This window comes from Mustelus asterias, chromosome 10, assembly GCF_964213995.1.
Source record: "Mustelus asterias chromosome 10, sMusAst1.hap1.1, whole genome shotgun sequence".
Lineage (NCBI taxonomy): Eukaryota > Metazoa > Chordata > Chondrichthyes > Carcharhiniformes > Triakidae > Mustelus > Mustelus asterias.
This window is the reverse complement of record NC_135810.1, coordinates 103,662,419-103,674,666: the sequence shown is the minus strand read 5'-3', so window position 1 is coordinate 103,674,666 and position 12,248 is coordinate 103,662,419. Positions and strand designations below refer to the sequence as shown.

The following is a 12,248-nucleotide window of genomic DNA, read 5'->3' as shown; positions in this document are numbered from 1 at the left end:
ATGTGATTCCAGCCCCTACGCTCGATTGGGACACAACCTAAGCAAAACTGTAAACATACCGGAGCTATAAGCACACTCAGTCCATACGCCTACTGCAAAGAGGCACAGTTTCAGCTATCTGTAGAGGAGTGCAGAAAACACCATCACTCCGGTATCGTCTGCTCGAACTGTATGAGTACAGGACTCATTGTGCAAACAGCAACGATACCCCAGCCACCTCCAGCCCATAGACAGAGCTCCAGTGGTCAATGAGGAACTCAGTGTGCAAGTACCACTATCTTGCCGCCTACAGAGAGTTCCAGGGACAACTCTGACTGCATCAATGCAAGACTCACTCCAAAGGCAGGACATTCACCCCTCGCTCCTCACCATGTCTTTGATCACTGATGTGCAAAGTACTTGTACTGCTATGTAAATTTCACATTCCATCATCAACGCTCCATGACTCACCACCATGTGCCACTTGACAACAATTTTCTTTCACAATGTACAGAAGGCAAATATTCCCAAAACTACTAATTCTGCAGCCAGAACCAGCAATTTACATTTATTTTACTTTAATTTGATGTAACCCAACTAATATAGTAACATATGCTAGACAGGAATCCACCCCATGCTGCCCTATCCCCCCCACCCCCTACACACCCCCCAACTCCTGCTCCCAGGGAAGGCCTGCTGTAACAGCTCCCATAGAACCATCAATTCCGTACAGTGCTGAAGGAGGCCATCTGGCCCATCACGTCTGCACCAACTCTTCGAAAGAGCATCTTACCCAGGCACCCCTCCCCACGCCTTATCCCCATAACCCCATTTACCATGTATTTACCATCACAAATCCCCCTAACCTACACATCTTGGGACACTAAGGGGCAATTTAGCACAGCCAATCTACCTTGCCCACGCATCGTTAGACATTAAGGGGCAATTTAGCACAGCCAATCCACCTAACCTACACATCTTTGGACACTAAGGGGCAATTTAGCATGGCCAATCCACCTAACCTACACATCTTTGGACACTAAGGGGCAATTTAGCATGGCCAATCCACCTAACCTGCACATCATTGGACTGTGGCAGGAAACTGGAGCACCTGGAGGAAACCCACGCAGACACGGGGAGAATGAGCAAACTCCACACAGACAGTGATCCAAAGCTGGAATCGATCCTGATTCCCTGGCGCTGTGAGGCAGCAGTGCTAACCACGGTGCCACCGTGCTTTCTTTTGGCTCAGTTCTGCACTATTCCTGGTGGCAGCTGATTTCTGTCTGGGTGAGGATTGGATCGTGAGGTTGGTAATCAGCCTGCTAACCCTTCCTGCACTTCCCCGCTATTCTCCAGAAGGTTGGGGGGGGGGGGGAGTGTATGAAAGATAGGGTAGCACAGTGTATGGGCCGCACGGTGGCACAGTGGTTAGCACTTCTGACTCACAACGCCAGGGGCCCGTGTTCGCTTCCGGCCTCGGGTGACTGGGTGGAGTTTGCACATTCTCCCCATGTCTGCGTGGGTTTCCTCCGGGTGCTCCACTTTCCTCCCACACTCCAAAGATATGGGGCTCAGATTGATTGGCCATGCTAAACTGACCCTCAATGTCAGCGGGATTAGCAGGCTAAATATGTGAGATTTTGGGAATAGGCTCTGGGTGGGATTGTGGTCGGCACAGAAGACTCAATGGGCCGAATGGCACCCTTTTGCACCATAGGGATTCTATGAAACTTAGCAGACAAAGCCTACAGTTGCTGTACAACTGTTAACATGGCAATACTGAATGGAAACTGACAACACAGCGATCTCCAATGGTAAATGTCAAAGGAAAAGTATAGCCAGAGCTTGCAACAACAAGTAGAAAGGCCATGTGGTTGGAAAGTTTGCCCCTATAAAAGTTTTATTAAAATAACACACATAGATATTATACACAACAACATTTAATACTTTACAAGTCATCGGTCACCAAAACCTGGCCACGAGAATTTTGTCTTAGAGACCAAACAGCCCCAATCGATGACCATTCTGAATTATTTCAAAATTAAATCTGGGTTTCTGGACTGAACACAAAGATTAGGTCCTCTTAATAATGTGTTATATTTTCCAGAAGCATTATCAGAACATGATTGTGGAATATCTGGAATTCAATTTTTGACAATGGATGTTAAGCTGATATCACAATACCAAATCATATCACTTTTTAAACTGAAGAGAAATCTATTCCCAAAGGAATGAGTCATTACGGCTGGATGAGTCACTGCAGCAATTCTGCATGGGAACCAGAAAATCCCTAAAGTTTGAAGTTTATTTATTAGTGTCACATGTAGGCTTACATTAACACCGCAATGAAGTTACTGTGAATATCCCCTTGTCGCCACACTCCGGCGCATGTTTGAAACATAAGACTCCTACATTGCAGAAGGAGGCCATTTGGCCCATCGAGTCTGTACCGACCACAATCCCACCCAGGCCCTATCCCCATAGCCCCATGCATTTACCACAGCCAGTCCCCATGACACTAAGGGGCAATTTTAGCATGGCCAATCAACCTAACCCGCACATCTTTGGACTATGGGAGGAAACCGGAGCACCCGGAGGAAACCCACGCAGACACAGGGAAAATGTGCAAACTCCACACAGACAGTGACCCAAGCCGGGAATCGAACCCGGGTCCCTGATGCTGTGAAGCAGCAGCGCTAACCACTGTGCCATCGTGCCATCGAATTTGGATGCATGAATCAAGAAAAATCCACTTACTAACTATTGTATCACCAACCATTCTTCCAGAGTGTGCAGAAAGGGTACGCTTTTGGGTTTACTCAATGCACGGTTGATATTATTTATTATTCGACACATACGCTGATCACGGATGACACTGAAAGGAAGGGGTTTTTTTTGCAAAGTAATTGCGTTCCTGCTTGCACGCAACAATCCGGAGAGCAGATAGAACACCTCCAATCCAGCGTCTTTGTTGCTGCAATGGGGGCACTCGGAGTGTGATTCTGGAATGTTTTTGCTCTAGTGTAATGCCCGCCCTCGTACAAGCAATATTGTACTGACTCACCTTTAACCGCATCTAACACCTATCGGTGGAATCAGCTCCTGATCTGGCTATGTATCGTTCTTAACTCACATCATTAATACAACATAAATTATGAAGAAACATTGAGGAATTTGTCTTGTTCAATTTGGAAACTGTGATGTGGAGATGCCGGCGTTGGACAGGGGTGGGCTCAGTAAGAAGTCTCACAACACCAGGTTAAAGTCCAACAGGTCTATTTGGTATCACAAGCTTTCGGAGCGCTGCTCCTTCATCAGGGGAGTGATGCTGCTCCCTCACTCATCTGATGAAGGAGCAGCGCTCTGAAAGCTCATGATTCCAAATAAACCTGTTGGACATTAACCTGGTGTTGTGAGACTTCCTATTTGAAAACTGAGACTTTAGAAGTGACAGAACAGATATTTCCGAGATTACATGGTAGACTGGCAAAGCTGAACCAGAGAAGTTAAGATCTCAAATACCACTGGACAAGAGTTAGAAATGAGGAAACTCAGAAGCATTTTGGCCGAAAGTGAGATTTTGTTTCACACAATGGAAAGGATAACTGATTTTTTCCCACATCTTGGTTGGAAAGGGCAACATGTAGCTGAACCCCCGGTTTTAATTCTTGTTGTTTGATCAGTTAGCTGATCTTGACTGGAGGGTAGGAAGAGCGCTGCATAGAACAGAACTCCTACAGTGCAGAAAGAGGCCATTCAGCCCATTGAGTCTGCACCGAGTCTCTGAAAGAACATCCCACCCAGGCCCATTTCCACTCCCTATCCCCCTAACCCCATGCATTTACCATGGCTAATCTGCCTAACCTAGATATCTTTGGACACCAAGGGGCAATTAGCCAGATTTCTCAATCCATGTGTCAAAACTAGTTAGCCCAGCTCCAAAGTGGGCAAAACAGGACAGAGTTCAAGTTAAGCTTTGATTCTCCATTCATTTGAAGACTTTGCCAACATACGCCACCTGCACTCGCACAGGAATGGCCACTTGGCAGAAATGGTTAGAAGTGGCTCAGGAGCTATCTGGGAGAGTAATCAGAGAATTAATCGCCGCAGGATCCTCCACGCATCAAACCTGAGCATTAGCAGAGAGGCCTGGGAGCCTCCCTCACCCAACAGCACCTGCGATGGAGGAATTAAACAGCCGGGACACCAAACCAAACCTTGACTCTGACGGTAAGAGTTACTGAATTGTACAGAATGAGACATGCAAGTTTCATTTCTCAGTGCATAACTGTGGCTCAGAAAACCTTTGTTTCTGGAGCAAGGTCTTACAAAAAAGCAAAACGCATCTTTGATAGTTTTATGCCTGTGCATTTGTACTTCCAGCATACAACTCAAGAATGCAGCCCAAATAAGGGGACCACCTTTTTAAAAAAAAAAGTTGCAGGACAAATTCTCCCAGAAGCACCTCTCGTGGACCCAGTTTGTTTCTTGGACAATGTTCGTTTCCCAGGGACACAACCCAAAACACTCTATTTATAGAGTCCATTACCAGCCACGATTTAGTTACAGTCTCCAAAATTCCTCATCCATCTTTCACCATGGTTACCAGAACACCTACAAATACCCAGAACACCCAATGCTTTATAAGGAATATTTGGGAAGAGCCAATAAGGTCTTGGGTAGCGGCTGGCTGGCAGATCAGAACTGCAATTATCAAAAGGAAAAAACAAATTTGCAATCATTCAGGAATCTCATTCAAATTATTTACTGTAACAAGCTGTGCATCAGTTTTGCTGTCATGGAAACCACTTACCAATACCAAGGTATCTAAAACACATATTTCGCTGTCAGCTACCTATCTTCCCAACCCTACCACTTTTTTAAAAAATGGTTCTACAGTAGTGTTTACGGAAGAGAACCACAACTGGTGATATGCATGGTGGCACAGTGGTTAGCACTGCTGCCTCACAGCGTCGGGGACCTGAGTTTGATTCCTGGTTTGGGTCACTGTCTGTGCAGAGTTTGCATGTTCTCCTCATGTATATGTGGGTTTCCTCCGGGTGCTCCGGTTTCCTCCCCCGGTCCAAAAGACGTGCTGTTTAGGTGCAATGGCCATGCTAAATTCTCCCTCAGTGTACCCGAACCGGCGCCAGAGTGTGGTGACTCGGGGATTTTCACAGTAACTTCATTGCAGTAAACCTACTTGTGACACTAATAAATAAACTTCAAACGTTGAATTTAATTTGTGCTCACAACTCTCAACCACAAGGAGAATTTCTGTTTCGGCTTATAAGGCAAGGAAAAGTTATAGATAGAAAAGAGCAAGGCTGGAGAAATTTGAAGACAGGGATAAGAATTTTACATTTGGGGGTTGAGGTATCAGAAGACAGTGTAGGTCAGCAGAGTTGGAACTTGCCTGAAATGGAGGGCAACAAAGATCCACTAGATTGATTCCAGGGATAGGATTGCCCTCTGAGATTGAATAGAATGCGCCGATACTCTACAATTTGGAAGAATGAGACACAACCTCGTTAAAATTCATAAAAATCTTAGAGGGCTTGACAGGCCAAAGGCTCTTTCCCCCTGCCTTGAGAGACTACAACTTTGTCTCAGGGCAAAGGAGCTGAGATAAAGAGAAATCTTTTCACTCAGACTTGTGACTCTTTGGGGTTCTACATCCCAGAGAGCTGTGGATGTTCAGTCATCGAGTATATCCAAGACTAAGATCAACAGATGCTTGGACACTCAAGGAATCAAGGAAGACAGAATAGACAGAAAAGTGGAGTTGAGGTGAAGGATCTTATCAAATGGCAGAGCAGGTTGGAATGGCTGCGCGGTCTACTCCTGCGTCTATTTCTTTTGTCCTTACAGGAATAACATCACAAGCTACACCGAGTATTGCTGAGGAAATAGTGGATATTCGGAGTCACAAGAGTCTGGATTTGATTTATTATTGTCACACATATTAGTATACAGTGAAAAGTATTGTTTCTTGTGCATAATATAGTCAAAGCATACCGTTCATAGAGAAGGAAATGAGAAAGTGCAGAATGTAGTGTTACAGTCATAGCTAGGGTGTAGAGAAAGATCAAATTAATATATGGTAAGCCCTTTCAAAATGTATTGGGATACAGTGAAAAGTATTGTTTCTTGCGCGCTATACAGACAAAACATACCTTTCATAGAGAACATAAAGGAGAGGGGAAGGAGAGGGTGCAGAATGTAGTGTTACAGTCGTAGCTAGGGTGTGGAGAAAGATCAACATAATATATGGTAGGTCCATTCAAAAGTTTGATGGCAGCAGGGAAGAAGCTGATCTTGAGTCGGTTGGTACGTGACCTCAGACTTTTGTATCCTTTTCCCGACGGAAAAAGGTGGAAGAGAGAATGTCTGGGGTCCGTGGGGTCCTTGATTATGCTGGCTGCTTTACCGAGGCAGTGGGAAGTGTAGACAGAGTCAGTGGTTAGTGTGATGGATTGGGCTACATTCAAGACCCCTTGTAGTTTCTTTATGGTCTTGAGTCATTTTTGAGTCATTTCAATTTAGGATTCAGGTATGAGACGCGGTGATGGACGTGCTGTCCCGCCTCTGCTAACTATCTGTGACCTCCCTGGTTGTTATTTCCCAAGGTTTTCCTGAACTACATCAACTGTAAGTCAGAGTGAATGGGCCAGACCTTCTCCAATGTCTGTCTGAGAAGGCCAGTTAAAAAGAAACTGTGGGACATGCTTTAGCTCCACATCAGGCATCGCACTGACCTACCGGGGCTGATGGGATGACATACAGTTCAGTTGTACAACAAAATGAGAGATGGTATGGAGAAGGGGGGAGGCAGTTTAACTTCGGGATCACTTTTAAATCACAAAACTTTCCTCATCTTTTAGGATGTTATCTGAATTCTTCGAAATTGCAGCCTCAAACTCGCTCCCCTCGCTGCCACCCACAATGCTATCCTTGGAATAAATCAAAAATAATTGCTGCGCTACAGGTAATTTATTCTGGGGCAGAGAAAAGAAACAGTTCCAGTTGTCTAACTGGCTTAGCGAAAAGTACTCGATGGTTTGAAGATTTTAATCGCAGATAGTCTCGCCTTGCATTCAATTGGTCAAAATTTGGTTCAGTTCCTGATCGGCCCAATCCAAATAAACAGGAGTATGACCCTCTCTTCCCCTCTGTCTAGCTCTTGTCTATCTATTCCAACTGGGTGCGTTCTAGACAGTGCATACAGACATTAATCACTGCTGTGTGTTTGGCCACTAAACCCAACAGCTATGTTTTCTTCTGGTCTTTTTCAGGGTGCAGGTTATTGGAGCTATGTAACAGAGGGATTCTTGCAGCTGTACGACCAAGAGTTCTGACTTACAAACATGTAACTCCTACTTGCTATTCGCATTCGAGCTGTCAGGAGAGACTGGATAGGCTTGGACTGTTTTCTTCAGAGCAGGAAAAGGCTAAGGGGGAACATGATTGAGGTGCATGAGATTATGAGGGGTATGGACAGGGTGAGTAGGGAGCAGCTGTTCCCCTTGGGTGAGGGGTCAATCACGAGGGGTCTTAGTTTTAGGGTAAGGGGTGGGAGATTCAGAGGAGAGTTGAGAAAACATTCTTCCACTCAGAGGGTGGTGGTAATCTGGAATGCGCTGCTTGGGAAGGTAGGGGAGGCCGGAAACCTCACAACCTTGAACAAATATTTGGATAAGCACTTGAGTTCCACAGATTCACCACTCTCTGGCTGAAGGAATTCCTCCTCATCTCTGTTTTAAAGGATCGTCCCTTTAGCCTGAGGTTGTGCCCTCTGGTTCTAGTTTTTCCGACTAGTGGAGACATCCTTTCCACGTTCACTCTATCCAGGCCTCACAGTATCCTGTAAGTTTCAATAAGATCCCCTCTCATCCTTCTAAACTCCAATGAGTACAGACCCAGAGTCCTCAACCGTTCCTCATACGACATGAATGTTCCTCAAAAGACATGAATACGACAGTATGAATGAGTGAGACTTCTTACTGTGCCCACCCCAGTCCAACGCCGGCATCTGCACCTCATAACACTCAAAGATATGTGACAAGTGCAGGAAAATGGGATTAGTGCGCCTTTAGTGGTAGCAATTAGTGCAGACTCGATGGGCTGAAGGGCCTTTTCTGCGCTGTATGACTCTATGACTCACAAAGTTGTGGCTTTGAAGACAATACTCTGGCACTGCAAGTCACTAATATGATAGGTCAACAGATACAAGTGATGGTCAGCTGGCAATTTAAATATGAAAGTAAAGGAGTAGTGTTTCCACTTTGGCCGCAAGTGGAACATTGCACCCAGAATGCACTTTAAAATGTGTTGTTTCGGTTACTGACGAGGTTCCTTTCTGCCAAAATCCAGCTGCCTCATCGGAAATCTTCCAGGGACCAGGGCAATTGGGCTGCATAATAGAGTATTATTATTCCTGTTTCTGAGGCTGGGATTTTCTGGCTGCGCTGACCCCAAGGCCAGAAATTCCCACCCGAGGCCAAACGGGCCTTTGCATGGTTCGCCCCCGCCCTCTACAATTCCCGTGGCAGGCGGGACGGACCGGGAACGTTCTGCCCTAAGTTTCAATGAAAGTATCCCTTGATATGTTTGCGAGTGATAATGCTGGCGCAGTTTTAATAAATTTGGTGCAAAAGGGGTTTATCACCGTTTTAACCAGTGAATCACCGGATTTAAAATGGCTTAAAATAATCTACACTGAGCCATTTAATAACTCACTGGTGGACGCCAGCCTGTTCCTCATAAATTAAATATTTTCTGATATGTAAAAAGCATTTAAAGCAGGCTGCCAATGCATCAGGAAATTTGAATAACCTCCTAAATCCAATGCAATCAGTATAATCTGACAATTTCAACCTCAGAGCTTGGCCAGTTATGTAGCTGAGGGCTCATCTGGACACATTAATACTTCATCCAGCAGAAAAGATCGTGGAAAAAAAACAAACGTGAGTGGTTTTGGGTACTGCTCTGGATGGGAGATGGTGGTGTAGTGATAATGTCACTGGACTGGTGGTCCAGAGGCCGAGGCTCTAGGGAGAATCCTCACAGAATCCCTACAGAGCAAAAGGAGGCCTTTTGACCCATTGAGTCTGCGCCCACCTTCCAAAAGTGCACTCCATCTAGGCCCACTCCCCCGCCCTATCCCCATGGCCAATCCACCTAACCTGCACATCTTTGGACTGTGGGAGGAAACCAGAGCACCCGGAGGAAACCCTCACGGACACAGGGAGAATGTGCAAACTCCACACAGAGAGTGGCCTGAGGCCAGAATTGAACCTGGGTCCCTGGCGCTGTGAGGCAACAGTGCTAACCACTGTGCCACCGTGCCACCTAACATGGCAACTGGTGGAATTTGAATTCAACTGAATTCAGTATGGCTGGTGCAGATACGATGGGCTGAATGGCCTCTCACTGAGCTGTGCCTTTCCTATGATCCTATAAATTCAATGGAGTAATAAAAAATCTGGAAAGAAAAACTAGTGCCAGTAATATACCTATGAAACTATCATCGACTGTCGTAACAAGCTCACTGGTTCATAGAATCATAGGGATAGGGTCTGGATGGAATTGTGGTCAGTGTAGACTCGATGGACCAAATGGCCTCCTTCTGCACTGTATGATTCTATGAATTCTATGAATGATTGAATAGAATCCCTATCGTGCAGAAAGAGACCATTCAACCCATCGCGCCTGCACCTATAACAATCCCACCCAGGCCCTATCCCTGTAACTTCACGTATTTACCCTGCTAATCCTCCTGACACTGGGGTCAAGTCTGCATGGCCAATCCACCTAACCCTCACATCTTTGGAGTGAAGGAGGAAACCAGAGCACCCGGAGGAAACCCACACAGACAGGGGGAGAACGTGCGGACTCCACACAGACAGCCACCTCAGGCCAGAATTGAACCCGTGTCCCTGGCTCTGTGAGGCAGCAGTGCTAACCACTGCGCCACCCTGCCGCCCTCAATGTCCTTTAAGAAAGGAAATCTGCCATCCTGACCTGGTCTGGCCTATATGTGACTCCGGACCCACAACAATGCGGTTGACTCTTGCACATGCCTCTGAAATGGCTGAACAAACTACTCAGTTCCAAAGGTAATTCAGTTCGGGTGACAAATGCCAACCTTGCCCAGTGACACCCACATTCAGTGAAATAATTTTGAAAAACTCACTTTTGTTTAAAGTTTCCCAATGTTTTGCGCTGCTCTGAGTCAGAGTGGAAAAGATATTTCCAGTGCGGCAGGGTGGCACAATGGTTAGCACTGCTGCCTCACAGCGCCAGGCTGTCTAAGCGAAGTCTGCACGTTCTCCCCGTGTCTGCGTGGATTTCCTCCCCCAGTCCAAAGATGTGCGGGTTAGGTGGATTGGCCCTGCTAATTTGCCCCTTTGTGTCAGGGGGACTGGCTAGGGTAGATGCATGGGGTTATGAGGATGAGGCCCAGGGTGCGATAGTGGCCAATGCAGACTCGATGGGCCAAATGGCCTCCATCTGCACTATGATTATAAGCAAGCAGAACACTTCCCCAAGGGGTTCCTAGTGGCAATGTCCTTTTACAGTGAAGAGAAAGGTGATGCTTATTACGAACTATAACTCTTGCATGCCTAACTCCACAGAGAATAAACAGTATGTCCACGTGCTTTAAAACAGTGTTGCTAACCTTTGCTCTTTGACCTTGGCTTTCAGGGTGAAGTGTAAAGATCAGTGTCATTTGGTAAACAAATCTCAATTGCAGCATTAGAACGTAAAATTTTCTGCGTTTTTTACAATGATTCAAACTCATTTTTTTTAAAAGAAGGATAACTTCTTGACATTCAATTTGATGGGAGATAACAACATAAAGCTGGTGCGTGCCCACATCATCATATTACAATAAAGATGTGGCTTGTTTGCTTACCAGACCATTTACTTTAAAGGGCAGGGACCTCATAGACGAGGAAGCAGAAAATCCTGCCTTGTCACTCTATTGGTTTAAGTGCTACACATGACGAGGCTCACATACGCATCACCAGCATGGCCAGAACCTTACCATATTTTTGTCAAAGTGTCAGGCTCAGACTGAAAACCAGCAAGCTCTCCAGCTGCAAGGTCCAGCTTTCTCTCCAGATGTTAAGCCTCTCTGAGTAGAGAAAATATGAGGGCAGTGTTTACAGCGTCCCTCGGACTGCAGCGGGGCCTGAGACGGCAAGACCGGCTCCATCGAGGTCAGGCTGCCATCTTTAAAGGGCGCCCTCAGTGGAAGTGGAACTCTTCCCCCTGGCCTCCATAGAGATATCAGGGGCTCCCACACCCGTCCCCAAACTGACACAATCATCAGGAGATTCCCCCTCACAAGTTTTAGCGGCTCTCCCCCCTCCCCACACTATACATAACTGGAAACCACCCCTCCACCAGCTCCCCCATAGGGCTCCTACAAGGGCCCTTCCTGGCACTATGCCCTGTGAATGCCAACCTGGGCCAGGTCAGGCATGTCCATCTCCCTTGCGGGCTACACTGACCTTTGTGCCGGAGTGCGGCCACTAAGTTTAAAGTTTATTTATTAGTGTCACAAGTAGGCTTACACTGCAATGAAGTTACTTTGAAACTCCCCTAGTTGCTACACTCTGGCGCCTGTTCGGGTACACTGAGGGAGAAATTAGCACAGCCAATCCACCTAACCAGCACATCTTTCAGACTGTGGGAGGAAACCAGAGTACCCGGAGGAAACCCATGCAGACACGGGGAGAACATGCAAACTCCGCACAGTGACCCCAAGCTGGGAATTGAACCCGGGTCTCTGGTGCTGTGAGACAGCAGTGCTAACCACTATGCCACCATATCACCCCACTAGTAGAGTGTAGTGTTAATGTAAGCCTACTTGTGACACTAATAAATAAACTTTAAATCTTTAAAATAGAGTTTTACAGTGTTCTGTGTTGAAGCCTTATGCAGACACATATTTAATAAACACACACCATCATTACACATACCATCATTACACATATCATCATTACACATATCATCATTACACATATCATCATTACACATATCATCATTACACATATCATCATTACACACACCATCATTACATTTAACTCGCATTTGCCATGTGCTCTCTCGATGAACGATGGAGGGCTGACAGCTCAACAACCTCTGCAGCGTCATCAGTAGTAGAGACCACTTCTGAGGCGGCAAGAGGAACCAGGTGTCTCCATGCTGAGGTACAAGGTGGATTTTTGTTACTTAGTGTGCCAAGGTCAGGCCAG

The 12,248-nt window shown here is 46.1% G+C and overlaps 1 protein-coding gene across 1 annotated transcript in view; it reads right to left on the bottom strand.

Annotated features, from left to right (window-relative positions):
* arhgef17 (Rho guanine nucleotide exchange factor (GEF) 17) overlaps window positions 1-12,248 on the bottom strand; it is a 464,629-nt gene that overhangs the window by 388,383 nt on the left and 63,998 nt on the right. The window lies entirely within an intron of this gene.